Below are 21,670 nucleotides of genomic sequence, written 5' to 3' on the forward strand. Positions count from 1 at the left end.
TTTATATTTATGGAGTAAATCTTTCAAACTAGCTTTAAGAAACGCTAAACACACACTTCGCTCTGTTCCTTCTGCATGAACTAGGGAGGAAAGAAGAACACTCAGTGATAAAATAGTCGAATTGTAAACTACGTTGAACATACAAAAGTTATAAAACTTAAAACCTGTGGCTCGAACTCTTCAAACAACCTCTGTAATTTTTTTTCAAGGAAAAGTATGTAAACCATCAGGATATTAACAGTTGATGTATGTTAAAAATCATAATAGCACAATGTAGATAAGGAAATAACTGCTTCATGCCAATAGAATCGTCTACACGACGAACCAATAAATTTGAGGTCTTTGTAGGTTTAATTGCATTTTAACGAGCAAAGCAATAGCAAGATGCTGTAGATAGAGATATTAACTGGAGAATGAAAAATCGCTGAATCAAAAAAGAGTATCTGCAAAAGATAGAAAACACTTTTTTTGTTATTTATAACTACTTTCTATGATTAAACTTTGTAGCTATATTTGATTCAGGAAGTTGCAGTTTCTTTTAATATTTTATTGTCTAAAAATGTATTATACGAAAATTATAAGAAGAAAATGCATTTTAATAAAATCATATTGTTTTTCAAAAAGTAATAATGGAAAAGAATAAGTTTTTAAATCATGAGATATGATAAATAACAATTCTACACTAACAATCACTTCTGTCCCTAATGCTATATAATGAAACAGGCTTAACCCTTATCCGGGCAAGACATTTTTGTAACGTAAACGGGCAAAAGGGGCCTGTGAGGCCCAGTATATATTTTAAGTGAAGAATACACAAAATCAATGCCTATTGTCACTTACTGTTTAGACTAGTCTAGAATGTACCGGTATATATTTTTGTCAAGTAGCTTTAACAACTCGATATGTTCATGATTTTAACTTCGACGAAAGATAGAATAATTCGGTATTTTATGTCTTCGAAATATGTATGGTTATTGAGAAATTTTAGAAAAATGAAGCTACTGGGCCTGGGAGGCCCCGGTTGCCCGGATAAGGGTTAAATGCTCATTTTTTGCACGGGGACTTTTAAAATTTTTTCTTCAACCTATACTAATATACTATATTTATATCAGGGATGCAAATAACCACTCGCCCGGGGCGAGTGGTTCATCGGTGCGGGCGAGTATTTAATATCATACCGAAGGTAAGTAAATGATTTCTATTGTGGGATGTGGACTAGTATCTTTTTTCTTGGGCGAGTAAAATTGTGTTGCTTATTTGTATCCCTGATTTATATGTTACATAAAATGTGATATAAGCAATAACTAAAATGTGCTAACTTAATCCTTAAGGACATACTTAAATTGTATGTATACTGTGATGCAAAACGTAAGTTCGATGATAAGTTTAACATTAAGTGTCACCCTCAAGTGGCATAGATTTGTGAAACGTAGACCATGTGTGTCAGACCATGAAAGTAGTGCTATAGTATGATACAGAATACTACAAAAACAAACACGCGATTAGAACGGAAATGGCGTTTTTGTAGAGATATAATAACCTACATTGAAAGCACTCTGACTCACGATTGTATCCATGACATAGGAAATATGAAATAGTCCTTCAAAACGTGTGCGATCACCTCGGTCATCGAGACCTCTTCTGTAATATGCTTTAATATTGCTCGTAAAGTTGATATTGAGTTGTGTTATGGAATTTCACTACTCAACAACTTTTGACAAGTGCTGGATAGAGTTTAGTTTATCTTTACGTAGGGCGCTTTCTCATAGCATCCTGTAAGTGCTCGATGTGATTGAAGTTGGGGAAACGGGCAACCCAGTCACTTCGCCTAATATCAGCGCTTTTTAAGATCTCAGCCACCTATGCTGTTCAATGCGGTCGGGCATTATCACCAACAAAGTTAAAGTCGGTCATTACTTCATTCTATGAGGAAGAAGTACAGTCACAATAGTCTTGACCTTTGAGTGTACTGCTTTTAAACATTGAGAGGTGGGTATTCCCATGAAATATTATGCTTTCCATACCAAAAACTTCGGACTGCTAAATCAAACATAATTGAAAACCTTTTTGATATCATTGTGTTCTTGACTCTTACCAGATGCGTGTAATCAAGTATTACTCTACAGACTGAATTTGTTCTCATTCGAGAAGAAAACCTCCTGCTTCTTGGTCTGGTCCTGATGATTTTGCAATCACCCCGATCTGTATTGTGGTTGTGAGGGTACAATAAAACACAAAGTAATATGAGACTTGAAAACACTCTATACCAGACTACATGATCCCAAACACTTCGTCCAAACATTGTCACAGACTTGAACGTTACAGCAATAAGCACAAAAGGCTACAAACAAGGCTCGATACTATGGTCCTTATTGTGGGATATTACACTACAAGCATGTTTAAATCACCTAAATAATATGCTAGAAACAATCGGTGTTGTGGACAATGCTGATGATCTGACAGTTGTTTTTTCAGCATCATCAAGAAATTAAATAGAAAGAATAGGGAAATAGTATTAACAGAATAAGAACATTGGTGCAAAGAAAATAAGTTAAATTTAGGGTTAGGAATTAGATTTCTGGGCTTTCGGCATCTATGGCCATGTTAGCCCATCACGTATGAGTGATGACGTCCCTCGGTGATCACAGGATAGGAAAGAAAAAAAAGGATAGGGGAGGGAAAGAAGCGGCCTGGGATCTGTGTTAGGTACCATTCCGGCATTTGCCTGGAATGAATAAGGAAAACCCAGGAAAAATTCACTCAGGATGGCTGGCCTACAAAAGCATTTACACTTTTTCGACCAAGTGTCTCCACCGGGCATCGAATCCGGGACCGTTCGCACCAAAGGCGAGAGCGTTAGAGACTATACTAAGCGCAGCCACAGTAAGTTAAATTTATCAGCAAGTAAAACTAAATATATAGTCTTTGATCAAATTTTAAAGAGAGATAATAAAAGGTAATGATACAAAAATTGAACACGTAAATGAATTTAAGTATTTTGGGGTATGGATCGATAAAAATAAACTTTAATAAACACATAATATAAATAACAGAAAAATAAAAAATACCAACAGTTACTAACAACACATTACAGCCAACAAATTACTAACAGTGGCAACAAAGGACTTTAGATTAGAAAAGAAGATTTTCAAGCTATATAACAAGACAATTTTAATGGTAATTTTACAGTACTGCATGGGCATATGGGGATACCGAGTTTTAATGAATATTAAACTAAAAGAAACTTTGACAAGAATGCACACATATTTTAATAAGGATAAATAACATAGTGAAGACAATCTCAGCTGAAGTGCTGCAGTTACTCACATATGAAGAACCGGTAAATCACCAAATATTAAGAAAATATATCAAGACCTGGATCCAAAATTAAGAAATGACGAATATTGTAGGAATCACAGGAGAAATAAAAAGATTGGATGAATATACTGAATGAATAATTAGAGCAGAATGTGAAGAAGAATGGAAAAGATTCCAGGAGAGGTGTCAGTCCTAGAAATGTCATACTAAATTTTAAAACAAGAGGAAGGATGGGAAGTATAAGTAAAGAGGTGATAGAATATATATCAGGACATGAACCATTTAAAAAGCATTTTAAAAGACTAAACTTAATATAAGACAATAAATGCTTTTGTGGTGATCTTCACACTCCGGAGCATATTTTTCGGTCTTGCGACAAATATGTAACAAATGATACAATAAAATAAATAAGGAATGAACTGAAACATGACGGCGTAAAAACGATAATAGGAGAACAAAAACTAGAATAATTTAGTATTTTGGCTAGACATGTTTTAGAAGATCTCTGGAGAGAAAGACAAGAAGAAGAAGATAAATTTTGTGTGATACACAAGAAAACGACAAACAAGAAATAGAATAAAAGAAATTTTATATTAATTAAAAAGAAAATTTAGCTCTGAGTAAGCCAAGAGCTAAAACCTTTGTGTTTAGTATTTTAGTGTTATTGAAGTGCTGTAGTGCAGAAGTGTAGTGTTAACCTTCTATCTTTAAGAGCTGTCAAAATTCAAATTTAGATAAAAGATAAATAAACAATGAAGTATAAGTAAATATGATAAAATTATTTTGGGAAATCTGGAGTACCGATTTCCTAACAAACATTATTCTTGAGAAATAAATTAATCCCACTTTTCCGATTTTGCACCATTCGTCATGAACCAAACAGACTTGAGGTTTGAAACTTGAGGGATTAATGTATCTTGGGGATACCTACATATCACGCACTTGTCGTCCCAAGATTCATCTGGGACAATTTCACTATACTTATCCACCCATGCTCGTTTTGGAAAGACGAGTTCATAACCTATTGACAAACTAATTATATGGTAATCAGTTTTTAGTTATTTTGAGTTATACATTAATTTACACTTTCTACATGAAAGGAATCCACGAACAGTAATATGTTGCAACATATCTGGCTCTAAGACGTAGTGTATTGGTCTTCTATCATGTGAAAGCGCAGCAGAACAGAATATCGTAATAATTGTAGTCGCAGCATTTCTTCTACGCCGTTGTTATTTGATTGTACAGAAAGAAAAACGATCAGTAGGTCATCGCTGGGCTACTGGCTGTCTGTGGACGGAGGGTTCAACAACAGTAAAGGTCCGAGGCGAATAAAATATTGTGTGGAGATCATGCAATGTCATATAAAGCTATCCCGTAGTAGTTGCTGCTGAAAACACTACTGCAACTTAGAGGAAATCTAACAATGATTACATCAATCAATCCTTGGATTATATCTCTAGTTCCTTTTTTGCCCTCCATATTATCACCTTGCCGGACTTCATTACATCTCTGACTTCAAAGACCTGCAAGGAGCTCTACTGACATCGCTACAACACGCTTTGTGACGGTAGTTCCAGGGAGCTTGGAGACATTGCCATAGTGCTAATGCAAGTGCACAGATTTAAGGGAAGACAACATTCGAAAAGTACAAATATCTACTAAGATGTTACTATTGTATTTAAGTTTTAAGAAAGTAAGTGTAAATGAATGTCGAACACATTTGTGTGACTGTTATAAGTCAATGCCCATACTTGGAACAAAGAATAATTTCACCATTTATTAACCATTAGCAACTAACCTTAGAGCTTGATGTGGAGCTGTTTTAATGTACTTTACTCCATGCAATGAAGAAACCGATAAATACTCTGATATTGACATAGTTAAGGAATATATTAGAAGCTTTCCTGTCTTTGGTAGAATTGATTTGTTGTGCGGATCATTAAACCTGAAACAATGATAGTAAAAACACAATAATAACTGTAGAATGTTAATGGAATTCTAAGATTCTAAGTATCATTCTTTCATTCTTAGTTAATAGGAATATTGTTTAAGAATGTGCTTAGTTTACACTACTGGAATAATTCCGTATCTGATGAAATTTTTTTAATAAAATATTGGTTTCCGTTTTGTATGCTCATGTAATGTACGGCGATTAACGTCGTTGTTTTCCACGTTTGAAGTACCAAAATTATTCCAAAGTTCGAAAAATAACTTGATATTATGTATTTCTAAGCGGTATCCCTTAATTTGTGAAACCTGAACGAGTGATAGCTCTCAACATTACTGTAAGGTGAGTGCTATCAGAATTGCTAGCATGCTCATCTGATACACGTGATGCCGTCTCGATTCTAGGTACAAGAGCCTTGAAATTTATGCACGTTATAGTGGTTTGAAATCCATCTTAAAGTGTAGGTCTACTGTTATATACCCTGGGGGTTAGCACAGGATCATATACTTTAAGCAATTAATCAACCGAAAGGGCAATAATTATCCTGCGATGAGAGGACATCCCCTTAATTTGTAGGTTCGATTAGACTTTAGCGACTATTCTAACGTCGAGGCTACATGAGATGTGCGTCTATAGGTTTTAGTTTAAACCAAACCACAACAATACTCTCAAATTTTTATCTGTCGTCACGTTTCCAAAGTCATAAGAGCTAGTCTTTAGGTAAGGTGAGATGCCATATGCTCTTTTGCTTAACATCAAAATTAAATTACGAACTTTTAATATATTAGCATGCATTTTAACGAAAGATATATGGTGCTCTTTGAGGACGAAATTGTTGTTGACATGTTTGTAGATGTGAGGATTAAAAAACTGTGGTTCACAACCCTATTCTGAAAACATTTTTTAATCTAAAGATGAAGTAATCTACAAAAACACTTACACGTAATTTCCTTTTGTTACAAAGCCATGGTTAGTGACGATTTTTTACCCCATGCGCATTATTTGCAATAGTTGAATAAATAGCTTAAGTTTTTCTCTTCTCAAGATCATAATTGTACGCTGAATTACTCAAATACGCATATTTGAGAAAGAAAAATAGCAGAGAAAGTAGGATAAAATGAACTAAAGAACACCGCATTGAATACTGCTTGAAAGGACATGGCTACTTCGATCTTAATGTCAAGTAGGAGATGGAAATAATACTTAAATGAAGAGAAATTCTTGCCAGAGGAAAACAAGTAATCAGACGGCTATAACGACGAGAAGTCAATCACTATCTTTAGGTACGTCCTGAAAATCAAACTGGTACTGAAAAAATGAACAAACTTATCATCATGTTCTTCAATTTCCTAAAATTTCAGGACTTTGTGTTCATCTTGGCAGGATTGAGTGTTGTTGTTGTGTTACAGGACTAGAGCTGACACTTTGATGAGTAACAATGTAAATGGGTTAATCCAGCAGGGTTTGCACTTCCATGTGTAATTTCTCTATACTACCTTCTGATCTTTGCGTGCCGGGAAGTGAACTTAAACATCTCTGGAAAGCATCCGATTTCTCGTAGTTTTAAATATATTTAAATGTCATCATAGTGGCAGATTAAACCCTTCAAGTATTCTATTTTCTTCACCTTGAAGAAAATGTGAGGAAACTAAACCTAAATTCGTATTGTGACTTTCAAAAACAGCGTGAATTTCCAGAATTACACATCCTGTCACTAACTTTTTAAAATTTTACACATGATTTCGGTGTATCTCATAAAGCTATCCAATCTGTATATTATGTGATTGTAAAGAAAACCACAGTTGAAAAGTTGTTGAATCGTTGAACGGATTTAACCATTATAAAAGATGACCAAATATTTAGAATCTCCATAGGTTTGTTTTAAAATTCGAAGATTTAGTAAGAAATAAGCATGATGGAAGGATATAGATATGTTTATAAATTAAATCATTTGATAGGAGATTACACAACTTGCTACATGAAAGACTCCATTCAAACATGATACAACTGCATACTTCTGGTCGAATTAATGTCTTTTACCTGCAATGTTATATATTCTGGTAGCGGACTAGAGGCCCCAAACCGATTTTGGCCACTTTAACAAAGGTTTGTATGCTTGAGGAAAGGATAATACAACAGAAATATTAAGAAACGAGCCGTAAACCTAGCTTTACCTCATGAAGTGGTTTGACCTCAGTCGTAAATAACATACATGTTCTGACCATATAATCATCAAAATTACTATGTGATTCTGAATTCTAAACGGCTCCGAATCCAAGATGGCGCCTATTTTTAAATAAAGAATTAAGGAAACATCTACAGCGTATATTGAGTATAATAACTTACCAAATATTTGACTAAAAGTTAAATCGGATACAGATTTCCATTAATCTTTCTCACTAATAGAAGTCTTCATTGATTTTAAGTGTCACTAGTATTGCAAGCGTGACAAGAAATTTGTCGGTTCGTCTATATTATCATCTCAAATATAAGACAAGAAGTACATTTTCAAAATTGATGCGAGACGGAAATTTAATTATAATGAAAAACAGTAGCTTACCAAAGTCTGTTAAACTTCCTATAACTGGAACATTGTTCAGTATTACATGATTCATGGTATAAACATGAAAAACCAAAAAAATGATTCTATAAACAGAATAAAGAGAATTTACCGACGTTTAATACGTTTGTAAATTATTACAGAAGGAACTCCAGTAATCAACATGATTTAAATGTTGTAATATCATACCATTCGTGGATTTTTATGAGATGTAAAGATTCTATAACTTACTTTTAATAATTTTGAAAATTAATTTTGAAAAGGAGACGAGGAAATTTTCGAGAGGAGAGAAAAACCCTTCTGAGAATCAAAACGAGACGAGATACTTTTGTGTATGCATACGCTTCAGGTAATTGAAAACAATGTTTCATTCCCTTACTAACAACATATAACTCATGACCATACAAAAATTAAAATGAAGTACAGAGTGAAGCCAAATTTGTTCTCAGAATTGGCTCTGGTCTTGAAACAAATTGCATGCATAATTTGTCCTTTACGTTTTTACATTTCAGACATTCTATCATATAGTATTTGATTTTCAATGTCTTTCAAAAGCATTAATGTTGATGTTAATATTATTTGGTATTTGTTTGATTTTCGTCAGTTAAACCAGCCCCCATTCTTTCTTTGTCTTATGTTTCTATAAACAATCAAAGTTTTCCCAGTTCAGCCCCATTCTTTAAGAGTGCTTATTAAATTGTAATATACAATGGGTTTCAAAAATGTTGCAAATGTTGAATGCTTTCTCAAATAATATATATTCATTACTCTGCAATAATTATAAGACACAGAGATAAAAACGTGGATGCTTTGAAACATGTAGGTGTTAAATAATGTTACAAAGCAATGTTGATGAAATTGCAATGCAGAAAGCTTTGTAAATGACAAAATGACCCTAAATGGTAACAAGACATATATATTAAAGTAAAATAGTTTCTTCCGTTATTAAACTAGGTATTAATCCATCAAAAACATGCTTTCTTGACGAAGATAGACTACAATTTCTTTTACTTTTACTTCATGTATAAATTTTAAATATAAACATTAAAATTTTGATTTCTTCCTTATAAGCACATCTAAGAATACATATATTATCTATAGCCATCATATTTGTTCCAAAATAAACATCGGACAGCTTGACAACAATATCCTTCGGGTCTTTAACGATTTTGAGTAACAAAGTAAAATCTGTAGATAATGTTGCTACCACTCCCAAATTTACCGGTATTAGCCATGACTTCCAAGAATTTATATTTATCCAAACTGGATTCAAAACATTCTTCATGAACATAGTCAAAGTGGTTGTCAGCCTCCTACGATGTCTCTACTTCCGTATTATTGTGTGCTATAGAAGAAAAATCTCGTCAAGTTCTTTACCAGGAGGTAATGTGCCTAAGATCGATGACACATTCCCGCGCTGGATGGCGATGCTGATACGTTGGGAAAGGAATACAGTAGCTCGGGGGTCACCAGTTTTGATTGCTATTCGATGACCAACTTCATTAATGAAATTAGATCCTTCGTGACCCCAAGACCCACTGGTTTCTATTGCTACTGTTACAAACCAATATTTGTCCAATAGGTTTGAGTATTTTAATCTTTTGTTTGATTCTCTGTGCGCGGCGACGAGACCTGCCTGAATTGAAGAATGGGGTAAGTTGGAAGGAGCAAACGTATCGGAACATGTGAAATCCCAGACTAGTGCTTTTCCATTTTTCCACGGTACCAAGGCCATGCCATCAGGACTTTTACCATCAGAGCGGCAACAACTATTTGGTTCTTTTATTGAAGGAACTCCCGCTGAAACGAGGGCTCTGCAAATAATGTCGTTTACAATATGATGTCTAAATTGTCTTCCCGCACTTTTTTTTACATGAGAGACCACGTAATCCTTTATTATCAACATATGCGTTGCAAGCAGGACAAAAGTGAGGCTCACAAATATTAGCACCTAAGAACAGAGCTGTAGCAATACGAAAGCTCTCATTAGAAAGGTGTAGGCCGAGCGTGTAAGAAAGTAGGGCTTGAAGCCATGCTCCGTTTTTGGAGGAGGAAACAGCTAACAGCCTGGCTTTTTCATCTGGGTTATTAGTTGATGATAGGAGTGAAGATAAACGAAGCTTGACTATAGGTTCATCCCAAACAGACTGAACATGTCTTTTGTCGTTAGGTGGTGGATCCGTTCCAACCAGACTAGTCCATTTATCGGTGCATTCTTGTACATCTCGAATCGAGTCTAAGTCAACCTCTTGTTGAAGAAGAGATACAATTAGTTCTCGTGAGCCATAGAATGATGCGAGGGAAGAAGGTATGGAGAAATCCATGGCTCGACGAATCCCAAGGCCTCCATTCGCAACTGGTAACGAAGCTTGTAACCATGAACTGTCTTTCAAAGAACAGTTTAGAATGGATTCAAGTACTGTTATAAGAGTGTGGTCGAATTTGTCAAGTAATTTATCATCCTGCCAAGAAGGGGAGCACCGGAGGAAATACAGTAATCTTGGAAGTGATAGTGAGGCTCGTAGTAAATAATAAGCGGAGTGTGCAGAAAGTTTTGATAATTGAGTAAAGAAGAATTCTAATTTTGATATCTTGTCCAATAAAATTTTGTTCCTTGATTCGGTAGAGATGGCAGCTCCTAAAAGTTCCGCATTGGTAGGTGATTAGAGTTTGATATCAGGTGCTACTTCGTTAAACCTTTCATAAAGGGCATGGACTTCATCAACTCTGGCGCTCAGAAAACTCACTTCATATTTGGCAGAGTTAAGAAACAATCCAATAGATGAAGCTTCTAGACGAATTTTATTAAAAGCGCGTAGTACTACGTCGATATTTCCAGCTATGGTACCGTCATCTAAATACCAGATATTTAAATCTGTGTTAATATCCTTAATAATGTGATGGATGGTTAGGGCGAACAGTGCTGGTACAAGTGGGTCGCTTTGCTGTACTCCACGTTGTGAGTGAATTATGTTATTACTTATAAAAAGTTTGCTTGGTTCGGCGTAGCATTCGTAGATGTATGGATAGTAAGTTGGAAAGTTAGTTTTAACAGATTGTAACTTTGAGCCGCGGTTGAGTTCATTAAAGGCGTTGCGGAAGTCAATTTTCAAAAATGCTTTCACTTCAGTATGGGAAGATAAGTAGTACATTCTGGCAGCATGTACGGCTGATTCTGCTCCGAATGGTATACAGACCCCTAGTTGGTGTGGTGATAGTATATTAATTAATGAATCTCGTATCCGGAAGCAGATAATTTTTGCTGATAAGCGTCTCCAAACATTGCCAACAGCTATTGGGCGAATTCCACTGCTTCTCTTCTTCAGTGCTATAAGTGAAGCACCAAAAAAAAAAAAAAAAAAAAATATTGTCGTAAAATGGTCGGCACTTTCCCAGATATAATTAAGTGCATAAATTCACAAATGGATGTGGTTAAGCGTTCCCTTGAATCAAAGTCTTGATTTATAAGTAGATCTTTTAAAATTGAGGGATGGAGATTATCCATTCCGCCAGCCGAACCAGAGGGGAAGGGTTTTATGGCCTTTAATAATTCGATGGAAGAGACTTTAGTTACTGTAGTTGAGTCCTCAGGTGGTTCGGGATTGATGAATGAGTGAACGTGGGCTGGATATTTTTCTCTGAGAACATGTAGTACTGACGTGTCTGGCGTAGCCATAGTGTCATCGGATATCAGTAGTCTGATGGCGCCACGTATATCACTTTCTGCTAATTTTTGTTCGATGCTTTTGGTATAGGTTGAACCGGATTTTTGTGGTTTGCGACTGAACCAGACTACAGTATTTCTGAAAGATATTACACCGTGTAATACTGAATTTCGATTTGTCATTCCTTTTATATAATTTCTTTATTAAACTTTAACGTCGCTCTTATATATTGTGGATAATTAAAACGGAACATGCAGTTTAAAGCACAGAGAAGCTACTGCCACGATTATCATTTGGGACATGAAACTTCTTCCAGGTCAAGCCAAACTTGATTTCAAGTTGCGCCGAAAGTTGTGTTGTGTAGTTGTATATTTAGTAAATTATCTCAGGTAAGTGTACTATTTGTCATTTAACTTGTGATTACTTTCTCAATATCCTAGTGGGTAACTTACTTGTGAATAATGGTATATATACTTTAATGTTATGATACATGTTAAAGTATTGAAATAAATTCTTATCTGTTGCTTCACTAATCCACGACTCCTGACGTGCACCTCGCGGTTCATTATAGGATGAGATTCAGCAATTTGCGAATGCAGGTCACAGATTGACATAGTATGTAGAATAGTTAAACATAACTATATAACATTTTGTTTTGTTCACACAATCTATTTTATTTTTTATCTTCAAATTAAAATATCTGTATTAATTTAAACTTTTTAATTGTTCTAGTAGGGTCTACTTAATTCAATGTATAGTTTGGACGTATATATTTAATGTTGTTTTAAGTTTCTTATATTTTTTAGCTTCTAGAACGATTATTAAAGTTAACGCCTTTTTCAAACAATGTTGTTTTGATACACATGAGAGAAATATTTTAGATTTAAGTATAACATGCACAAAATCAGTATAATTCTATTTTATTTATTTAGTACTCACTATAGTTCATTATCTACATATGCAAACTATACATCTGGTGGATTTGCGCTGTTTTATTCCTATGGTGTGGTACATAAAGATATTACGTCTTACTTTGGCACATTCTGAAGCAAATAAGGCAGAATTACTTAATGTGAGTTGCATTGTTGCCAAATCGATCCCTAAATACAATCACTTCTTGAGTTATTGTTTGTTCTGTATGTGATCGATCATATACGGATGACTAACTGTTCCTCAACTCGGTAACTACAAACACTAAAATCAGACACGGATTAACACGTTTGCTGCATTACGAGTCATCAGTGGCTCGTGCGATACTTCATTTCTGTGTGGTGCTGTTCTATGCATTGTATTAACTTTGTGCGTTTGAGATATTTTTGTTTGTACGGATTTTTAACATTACTAGCATCGATGTGCTACACGAGTACGAGACACAAGGTGACTCGTATAGCACTCAAATCCAAACTTAGTTTCAGACTGTCGCAGCGAACGTGTTAAGGACTGAAATGCTCCGCGTAACCACCAACTCAGGAATACTAGACAGTGATGTGTCTGACAAAGAAACCAATGTTACCAATCCATAAGTAAAATTATATTTGTCGAACACAATGTTATTTCATTGTTAAGGAAGTTCAGTTTTATGTTATCTATTCAATTGTGAAAAACAATATCATGTAATAAATACCTTGCTTTTATTACCTGGAAGAAGATCACTGGCGCTGCGTAAAGTCAGGTTTCAAGAATGTTTTATACTGCCCTTTCGCAGATTTTCATCAAGAAAAAATATAAGGTATTGGCATTGATACTTACGAAGCGTTTGTCAATCTATTTCCTCGTACGGTGTCACTCTGACATTTGATCTGAGTCTCACTATGTATTTTATTACGATTCTCTAACAAGGCTTTTAGATATAAAATTCTTCTTGACACTCTTCTTCGTTTCATTTGTGCCACTCCCTTTGATAGGTTTTGGTCACTTCTTTCTCTCGTTTTAAGACAAGTCACACAAGCCAAAACATGATGGTAAAGCAATTCCACTACTGACAATAAGCTGACTCCAAAACACAGGGAGAAAATTCCACCAAAAGACACTACAGTAAATGATAGACAATAACAAATTAAACAATTCAAAACATCATCAAAATGATAGTTACACTTTTAAATATGAATTTAAAATATTATCAAGATTCAAAATACAATATTATCTATCTATCTATCTATCTATCTATCTATCTATCTATCTATCTATCTATCTATCTATCTATCTATCTATCTATCTATCTATCTATCTATCTATCTATCTATCTATCTATCAGTGTGTACATCTGACCGTCTTATGGCTGCACCATTTATCAAGTTTTGCGACAACCACTAGTATACGTGTAGTATACTAATATTTAATTGTGTGTACATTCTATGCATTTTGCACTGTCGTAGAAGAATGATATGTCTGTCGACTTCGATTTTGCAAAATTAAAAAAAAATCCACTATTCATGAAGGCTTTTCACTATACTACTGTTATGAAACTCTATACACCGTTTTACAATTGTGTATCGTTATGAAACCACTTCAATCTTTACGTGCAAAAGTGATGTCAATCTTTGCATGTTTTATTTAAGACTCTCTTTTGATTGATTTCGGGTAAATATTCAGAGTAAATGTACAAGACAATAACGTATTTCAGTGTTTAGATCCCGACATAAGCATACGGGAGGTTGTAGTTTCATCCTAGGTGTGTGTATGTACGTACATTTGTGCGTGCATGTGTAAGCGGAACTTTAATTCTCGACAACTGGGATTGTATTTTGTGCTTTATTTCTCGATAATCACTGAGTGAAAAGTTAGTACGTAAGTAGCCCATCGTACAGTAAATGAAGATCCATATATTTGGTGGTGGAGCTATGGCAAGGAGATGCTGAGCTCGGCAACAGAGGTTGTGATTCAGGGGTTTGCATGCATGAGCATTTCAGTAGACAAAATTCTCCTTCCTGGTTGATTCTATTTAGCCAAATGAAATAAAATATTACTGAGAATCTAAATGTTCCTTGAGCATGATTTCGTTTACCAACTGACAAGGCAATATGTAGGAAATATGTATAAAATTACTGCATGACGCGACTGTTTCGATATCACGTAGTGAAACGGAACATTGAAGTTCTTAAACAAAGCACAACTTAATCTTTAGAATACTGTATTCTTAAGCGTTTTTATCGCTATTAATTACCAAGGCACTAAAGCCAATATCGGTGATTTGAATATCAATAGCTGTAACTTTGGTTCTCATCAAATAAGGGAAAGTTAGTGAACCGGGGGCAGAATTCGGGGGGATAGGGAAGTCGGCCCTATCTATTCTTTTTACATGCTCAACAGAAATATTCTCCGAACCTGTTTGAGATGTTTCCTTCATATCATATAAATCGCAAAGAATCTTTCCTGTCCCCCTCATAAAATCCCATTAATTTTTGAAATTTCTATTCTATTGTAATCATTTGAAGTAAAAAAAAATCATATCAGTTGAATTCATTGTATACGTGGAAGCATATTATATTTTAAAATAATTAGAAAATTACAGTTATTCTTTTAATTTCCAGTATTGGGTTTCAAACAAACAAATAAAGAGAAACGATATGTTTCCATACCAGGAATCAATTTCGGATTAATAGGTCATCTATCAAATACTTTAACCGCTACGAGACGAAGATCGTCTCAGGAGATAAACAATAATAGCAAGCTTATAATTAATTTCTAACTCCATTTGATATGCCTCTTCCGAACAGTTTTGTATTGTTACAGATTTTGCAATCCCTCTTCAGTTAATTAATAAATTTACAATTTTCAAGTTTCCTTTACAAAATACAAAAGTTTTCGTTGCGTGTTTGATTGATAATTAAATTAAAATACACCGTTCCAGGTATTTGGTCAGGGCCTCCTGCCTGTAATTTTTTTACATTGTATGGGCTATTCTATCAAGTCTTGACTTAGCCTGTTATATGGAAAAGAGCAAATACACAACTCTAGCGTTGCACACGACACTAAGCGAAATGAAATCTCAAGAAATAACATGAGACGGAATGAGGCTTAGCTAAAACGAGAGGATAAAGTCTGGTATGTCTTCCAAATGAGACGAAACAGCCCCAAATTTTGCAAAACAATCCAACAATACTACTAGCATATACAGTAGGACACACATATAATATACTTGCTACTTTCAAAGCTAATCTTTTCGCCGATTTTCTGTTAACACAGACCCAGAGGTAATAACTAATAATACAAATATAAGCAATAATTGTTAAAACATTGATTACATATCAAATAATCAGCAATCGGAAATTTTGTATGTTACAATTTACTGCTGATTGTCACAGAATTATTAGTGTTAGAGCAGAAAAGAGGAAATGATGTATGCATTCTGTCTTGTCTCAAACAAATCAAGTATATCAATTTAACATCGCAAGGGTATCCTCTTTAGGTTGAAGGAGGCGGAAAGAATTAATAATTGTGAATTTATTTTTTTCGTTCTTCTACCGGGAATCGAACCCAGGAAGATTATAAAACGGAAATGACGTTCAACGAGACGTATTACAGCGCGACGTTGCCACTTATAATGAACAGAGGGCGGGGGATTTGAGAAAATAAAAAGGAAGATAACCAAACAGCGCAGCGGTAAGCGACTCAATAATAATAGAGTCTAATAATAATAATAATAATAATAATAATAATAATAATAATAATAATAATAATAATAATAATATTAATAATAAAAATGAAGAGAGAGTGTAATTACTTACCATACGTAATATAATTTACTCCACACAGTGGGAGAGAGTTCGCAATGATAAGGGGGAGACGAATAACTTTATGTCCTCCCTGTGCAATGCGGTCTATCCTGTAGGAGACTTCTATGTTAGAAACAAGTTTATTTAACATTTCTATTTCTTGAAATTTGTTCCAACTTTAATGACATTCAACACCTTTACTTTTAACCACTCTACTCTTTCGTTTTTAGTGCATATCTTCGTAGGGATTTTGTCGTCTTTACTGAGTGTGTGGGGGCATTATTAATAAGAATCACGGAATTTAGTGGTACATTCGGAAGGGTTTTTTTCTTGGAAATGTTCATATTTTGCTGCATCTAATTCTCCGTGATAATAACCTGTTTTTGTGCCGCGAAAAACGAGGTCAGCTCCAGCATTTAACCCGTCTCAGTCATGGTATGAATCTCTAATATTCTCTACCCCCTTTCCAGAGGTGACTTGACGAACAAGGACAAATCCATTCTTCAGCTTCGCTGTCTGGTTTCGAAAATATCAACAAATGTTTAGTAACATGGCTTTTGCATCAGTAGAAAGAGGTTTCCTTTTCTTTCTTTGCTTCTTATAATAATGTGGGAATTTTCAACCACTGTCTCCAAAACTAACACTATAGTATTTTAAATAGTTAAACACAAAATTAACTAAAAACGACAGTAATAATAACACACGGAATATCTATGACAAGGAAATTATAACAAAATAAAACAAAATCGAAGAAACGCGCACAACAAAATTCACTGAACTATCACTGACCACAATGAATCAAAACTGTCATCCCGCTTCCGCCAAACGACCCGCATTGTGGCAACAACTGAACTCATGTTGCCAAACTTACCTTATCGTAAAAAGTTTAACTGAAAAAGAATGAGTTTGCATACCTCTATTATTATTCTAACAGTCAGTCTTACTTTGTACACCTACTGCAAAAATAGCTACATTTTAAAGATTTTCGATACGTTGATATTTGAGTGAGAGTAAATCTGACAATCTTACTTGTGTCATGCTTCTCCTTTTGTCGTCAGCTACAGCTAGGATTGCAAGTGCTTATATTAATATGCAAGCTGAATGTATCCGCTATGCTGGACACACGAACAATTATCAACTGCCGCGCAAGTCAAGTCAAGTTTAATTTGTTTTTACCACAATCGTCAAAAATATTTTAATTTCTGTCACTAATCGAATTCACCAAAACCGTTTTTGGTTTTAAACCAGCTCTTTTTTATACTAAAAACGGTTCGGTTTTCTATAAGAAGATCGGCTTCAGTTACAAACGAAGCAGTTATTAAATTTGAAACAATTTTCTCTGAAAATCGGAACTGTTTTATAATTTTCCCGGTTTTCAGTTAGTTCTGTTAAAAGCTTAAAAACTTATGACTCATGACTCACGACCTTTTCAAAACGACTGATTCAATTGAGCAACTGAATGCCAGTAAAGAGGTTTGATAACACGTGACGGTAACCAATAGTTTGATAATATGTGCTAATAAGCGATACACTGATAAACTCTGAGTTCCTTTCTATTTGTGACTTTTTGTTAAAAATAATAAATAGTAAATGTTAAATGTGAAATCGAAACACTCTTTTTTGTTAAAATTCAATTCTAACTTGCATTCTAACAGCTGAAATATCAATTCAAATATAATATTATAATAAAGGACTTACTTTCTTCTCTTATAATAACTTTCTATGTACAAAGAAACAAGTATTTTGCTGTTTGTACGGTGCGCGTCCGGTCGTGCGACTGATAAAGGCGCGGCCTTTGGAGGGCTATTTGAATTGTGTATTATAAGAGTATTCTGGAATTTTCTTTGGCACATTGTGTATAAAAGGCGTATATCTCATGCTCTCACTGATTAGCAGGGTACCATTTATTTTATGTACAAGGGAACATTGCTATTCACAAATAATTTTTATTGCTACTACGTGGAATTGATGGCAGCGGTAACATTTAAAGAAATTACGAGAACAAGTATAAAAGAACTTAATGATACAGACAATACTATATTAATGTATACATACCTAGTAATTCCAAATTTCCGAAGAGTAATTCTCGAATATATCTGATCCTGGGGAATTGTAGCATTACAGTTCCAAAAACATTTCCCACAGATTCCCTAAAATATAAAATCTATTAAGACAAAACAGATTGTGTTCTCTTAAATAGATCAAGTGTTGAATGATCTTGCTTTCGGAAAAGGATTCCTTGACTCACTGAAAATTCTGAGAGAACTTGTCAGGTACAGATTATAAGTACAAGTTCCGTAGGGCCTCTTCTTTTCAAGGAGACATAAATTAAGACATCTACAAGTAAACTAATTATTCTCTTGGAGGTTTCCATTCAAAAATCCGGTCATCGACTAACCGATTCATTAAGAATTCCGAGATAGATTTCAGACCACATTATTAAATTTACCGGGTTTACGCGCTAGTCATTTCTAGAGGTGATGCTTATGATTTTATTGCACTATACTCTGGGTACCAAAGTGAACCTCTAACCTAGTAGGCACTTTCGAGGGAAAAAATGTTGCCATACAGCATTTTCGCAAAGTTCAATATCTAAATAATACAGATCCAGCGTATGCCACCGAATTTAAGTCTCAGTTGTTTTGTAAGATTCACCAGAAAAGATTTAGGCACCACGCAATCGAGATTGACAGGTATATTGCAGAGTTATATAAAAATCGATAGATGGCAGGAGACTTAGAACTTAAGTTCACTGCAACTAATATTACTCTCAAGAGTTCTGTATTAACAATAAGGACGGAATATGATACAGAATTAGAAATTTTAATAAAGTTAACTTTGAATTTCTCATTCTGTTAACGTTGTTAGTGTCTAATTAAGATAAATATCAAGTCTTGCAAGTCGTGATTGAACTTCTATGCTTATAACCTTGGTTTAACTTTGTCATTGTTTACCAATATCGGCCTTGCCTTTATTTTCCGTAAACTAAATCATCTAAAAATATGTTGTAATGACGAAAGACATATAGTACATCATTTTTGCTATTAAAATGATATATGCTTTTCGTCATTAGAAATTACTTTTAGGTGATTTATTTTACGGAAAATGAAGTCAACGCTATCATTAGTCTCCAGTTCTTTCATTCATAGATGTTGGTGTTATTACGGTAGTTTCGGATTTTGTTGTGTTTCTGAATTCACAACATTATTGAGATTTCCACATGGAAGCTGTTTAAATCTTGAAAAGGAATGAGAAGCCCAACGTTGAAGTGTGCCTTATCTGTCAAGAAAAAAGAAACTGAAAAATTAATATATGACACTGAACGAGGTCTAGAGACGTTAAGTCAAGCTTACGAGACAAGAAATAAACTGCTTGACACAAACAACTGATCAGCAATCAATCGGATCCAAACAGTGGCATTGTATCATCGAAAGTCAATGTAGTGTACGACATAAGTCATGTTTTTTATCCTTCACAAGCAAGACTACGATTCAGCTACTACTAAAAACAACTAATAGCTCAGGATCCGAAAGTTGCATATCATTCAAAAGTTTAGAAGGTCAACATTTCAATCAATTTAGAGCTTTCTATCTTCTGCCATAACTCGAATATTAAAGGAACGTTATGTTCTGTGACCACATTCAATATGTGTAATCAAATACTGAATTTGTTCCAACATGATATACACATCTAGCCGGAGTTCCTGATCTTATCGCAGCAGAAGGGAAATACCATCCAAACTGCTTCAAAAAGGTTTACCGAAATGCACCAAGAAGTAAACAAAATTCAGCAGTAACAGGTATTGCTATGGAATGGTTAATCAGTGAGATCAGAGAATCTGGAATCAAGAGGCACGTTATTCACCACGAATGAAGTGTGGAATAGATATTGTGACTTAGCAGTAAAAGCAGATGCTAAGGTGCCATCATCATATAAGAGCAGAAGAATCACATTGAAAGAAAAGCTTCAAATCTACCTACAGGATTGTTATGACTTTCTTGCAATGCCAAATCGAGATGTATTGCTTGTTCCTAGGAAATTTGGACATGTACCCATTTCAGATGTCATTTCAGAGGAGGAAGGGAAGGAGAAAGAAGAAGATTGGCCGATGTCTTTGTGAAGCACAGGCTTCCGGCACCTGAAGAAAGAACGATAAATTTTAGGGACAAGCTGCCTGAAAACAAGTATTTGACCTTTGCGTCTCTGTATGAAGTGAAACAGTCAGATACAAAAACTGGGAAAATAACAGTGAAAGCTGATTGGATCGTTCTGGAGCGACTCATTGTTGCACATGAAGCAGGACGTCCAGTCAACCTTAGCAACATTACGGAGCATGAAGTATTCGTTGTTCCTCTATCTCTGGGAGAAAGAAATGAGCAGCTTCGCTCAGGCTTAAAAATTGTTCTTGCTGGAATATTGACTGATCGTACTCCTTGTCCCAACAACGTGACGCCAAAGATTTTGACGGTGAATCACAGCTAATCATTGATGGACAGGCCAATAGCAATTGGAAAGTCACAAGCAGCACCCACACTTTCTTAGATCTTGAAGATACTTTTCTTCAAAATGTTTTTCAAAATAGGGAACGTTTCCAGCACATTGGTATCACATTTGATCGTTATTACCATCACTCGACCAAGAGTGGCATATGAAAATGGCGCGGGAAAGGTTTTATGGGAATCAGGTAACCAATAGATAGTAGGGAGCCTAGTGGGAGAACTTTATTATTCACGATAACAGCAAAGCAGATCTTGCTAAATTTCTCTCACACCAGATGATTCTGCAAGCACCATCCAACAAAACCAAAGTTGCTGCAGGTGGCTTCGATGGTAAGGAGAGGGTCAAGGTTTGTTATCCAACCCTTGACACTAATGACTTGCAGGCTAAACATGAAGAAGCTGACACCATGAATATTTTACATTGCGTTATAAGCAGACCAAGAAGCATTGTTGTCTCGACAAGAGACACTGACATCTTAGTCCTTCCGGTTAGTTACTTCCACATGATGTCATGCCAGAAACTGTTGATGAAAGTAGGGACGCTAAGGATCTGAAAGTACATTCCAGTTTACACCATTGTTTCAAATCTGCAGATGGAAGAACAAGTAATCCAGCTTCCCATGATATCACTGGATGTGACTTAACTTCGTACATTACTGGACATACGAAAAGGATATGCTGAGATGCGTTTGCACAGTATATCCATCTGCTGAAAGGATTAGGAGCTGGTACAGTCCTTACCGACATAATTAGGAATGCTGAAATCATCTGCAAAGTGTATGGCGGGCTGAATGCTGACAACATCAATAAAGTTCGTTCTACTATGTTCGCCAAGGGCATTATAATAGAGAAACTGACACCAACTAGATAGAGATTCCCCTTACTTTCACATACAGCGTTCTTATTACCAATCATTAGTGTGGAGACAAGCCCATTTGCAGCTGCCAGTTCTGCCTTCTTCT

Source organism: Thermobia domestica, chromosome 8, assembly GCF_964235325.1.
Source record: "Thermobia domestica chromosome 8, izTheDome1.hap1.1, whole genome shotgun sequence".
Classification (NCBI taxonomy): domain Eukaryota; kingdom Metazoa; phylum Arthropoda; class Insecta; order Zygentoma; family Lepismatidae; genus Thermobia; species Thermobia domestica.